Below are 2,942 nucleotides of genomic sequence, written 5' to 3' on the forward strand. Positions count from 1 at the left end.
CATGTGTCTTCTCTGAAAAGAAATTCCTGCAAGGAATGTTTTTTTTTCCTTTGGTAAGATGAATTACTCTAGATCACAGAGCCGAAACTCTCTGGTTGAAAATCCAGTCATTCAGGGTGGAGACCTCAGAATAAATCAATGTTCCTGTCAAGGGGGTTAGGAGCATCAGCAATAATAGGTAGGAGCATCAGGTTCCCCTGCCTGACCAGGCTCAGGGGTCCATCACTGAAGCACTTGTAGAAGGACTAGCCACCAGATTCACCATATTTTATCAGATTTGTCAACCAAGGGCTATGTAGGTAAGCTTACACATGGTCAACACATTGAGGACCAGAGCTAGTAAGGAGGCTTCTACAATCATCATCCAGATCAGATATGTCTCCCTTCCATCACTCCAGCACCTTTTCTCTCAAATGGCCAAGAGTGAATGAAGATAGAAGGTCGTTCTATCTTCATTCAGTAGCACCTATGATGACGTCACCGCGCTCACCACGTGGTGGGCGCGGTGACGTCATCGCAGGTCCTTTCGCAGGTCCTGCAGAAAGAGGAGGATACCGGCTGCGCGATCAAGAGGAGGAGGTGAGGTTTTTTTAATTATTTTTAACTCCTCAATGGCCATTTTATTTAGCATTCTGTCTTAAGAATGCTATTATTTTCCGTTATATCCATGATATAACGGAAAATAATAAAGTGAAGTTCGGGTCCCTATTGACTTTAATGGGGTCTGGGTTCGGGGTCAAGTTCGGATCAAGTTAGGGTCCCGAACCCGAACTTTGACCTGAAGTTTGGCCGAACCCGGCGAACCCGAACTTTCACGGGTTCGCTCATCCCTACTAATGGATTATCAGGCAGTGGAGTGACTATAGGGGCCGCAGCAGTTGTGGTCGGGCCCAGAAGCCAGGGGGACCCACCGGACTCCTCTCTACACTAAGTACTTGTTTGATCTTCCTGATTTCCTTTGATGTCTGTCAACCAAGGTATGGTAAATCAGAGACACTGGTGAAGAAGATTTATGATGCTGCACAACCCCACTGTCAGAAAGGAGATCTTTAAGGCCTCCAGCACACGTGTGTGCCCCGTGGTCGGGCTGCGGCCTGCAAAACGCGGGCCGCAATGCACGAACACCGTCCGTGGGGCAGCCGCAGCAGATCACGGACCCATTCCCTTTAAAGGGTCCGTGGTCCGGCCGTTCCGTAAAAAGATAGGACATGTTCTACCTTTTTGCGGAACGGAAGTACGGGACGAAATCCCACGGAAGCGTCCCGTAGGGTATCGTTCCGTGCTTCCAATCCGCACCATTCTGCATCTACGGATTTGCGGACCCATTGAAGTGAATGGGTCCGCATCCGTGATGCGGAATGCACACAGAACGGTGCCCGTGTATTGCGGATCAGCAAATGCGTTCCGCAATACGGCCACGGAGTGCACACGTGCGTGTGTAATAGGCCTAACCTTGATGCAGATAGAGAGTGTGAGGTGCGGTCCTGCTGGGGGGACCCAAACTGAAATTTTGCAGGGACCTGTGAGCCCTTAGTTACACCCTAATCAGAGATCATTCACACTAGTTTAAGCTCTAGGAAGCAAGGGGTCATTATTTGATTTTTGTACATGGGGCCTTCTTATGTCGGTGGCTATCATGCAGCTAGATGCTATCTGTGCCATACTATCTGGTAGGGTTGATACTGCTGATTAAAATGATATCAGTCTTGTGAAAGTCGGTTGTGGCGATGTGGCTGTAAGCTGGAGCCCTGATCTGCAAAAAGAATAGAAGACTTTATTGTCCCAAGAAAGAAACAACCAATTTTCACAAGGCTGGTATTATTTTAATCAGCAGGCGTAACCTTATGAGGCAGAATGCCTGGTTTAATAGAGTAGATTCCGCTGACTGATGCCCCTAATAATAGCAATGATAATTTCTTATCCTGAAAGGGATGGGGTGGGTCTGAGGGGCTATGCATTTCTATTAAGTCTGCAAAAAAAAAAAAAGAGTCTGCTAAAACTTCCAGGACACGGCTACACCCTCCGGCAGGGCGTAATAGGATTATGTTAAAATTAAAGAAAAATACAATATACATTTCTGAATTATACAAGCAAGGTTCAAGTTCCATAGTGGGATTGAAAAAATTAGTTCAATAAAGTATTTTAAATATATAATTTTTCCCATTGTGTATACTGCGTATATATATATATATATATATATATATACACTCACCTAAAGAATTATAACACCTGTTCTATATTATTATTAACACCTGTTCTATTTCTCATTAATGCAATTATCTAGTCAACCAATCACATGGCAGTTGCTTCAATGCATTTAGGGGGTTGCTCCTGGTCAAGACAATCTCCTGAACTCCAAACTGAATGTCAGAATGGGAAAGAAAGGTGATTTGAGCAAATTTGAGCGTGGCATGGTTGGTGGTGCCAGACGGGCCGGTCTGAGTATTTCACAATCTGCTCAGTTACTGGGATTTTCACGCACAACCATTTCTAGGGTTTACAAAGAATGGTGTGAAAAGGGAAAAACATCCAGTATGCGGCAGTCCTGTGGGCGAAAATGCCTTGTGGATGCTAGAGGTCAGAGGAGAATGGGCCGACTGATTCAAGCTTATAGAAAAGCAACGTTGACTGAAATAACCACTCGTTACAACCAAGGTCTGCAGCAAAGCATTTGTGAAGCCACAACACGCACAACCTTGAGGCGGATGGGCTACAACAGCAGAAGACCCCACCGGGTACCACTCATCTCCACTACAAATAGGAAAAAGAGGCTGCAATTTGCACGAGCTCACCAAAATTGGACTGTTGAAGACTGGAAAAATGTTGCCTGGTCTGATGAGTCTCGATTTCTGTTGAGACATTCAAATGGTAGAGTCCGAATTTGGTGTAAACAGAATGAGAACATGTATCCATCCTCTGATGGCTACTTCCAGCAGGATAAT

Source organism: Bufo bufo, chromosome 6 (genome assembly GCF_905171765.1).
Source record: "Bufo bufo chromosome 6, aBufBuf1.1, whole genome shotgun sequence".
Classification (NCBI taxonomy): domain Eukaryota; kingdom Metazoa; phylum Chordata; class Amphibia; order Anura; family Bufonidae; genus Bufo; species Bufo bufo.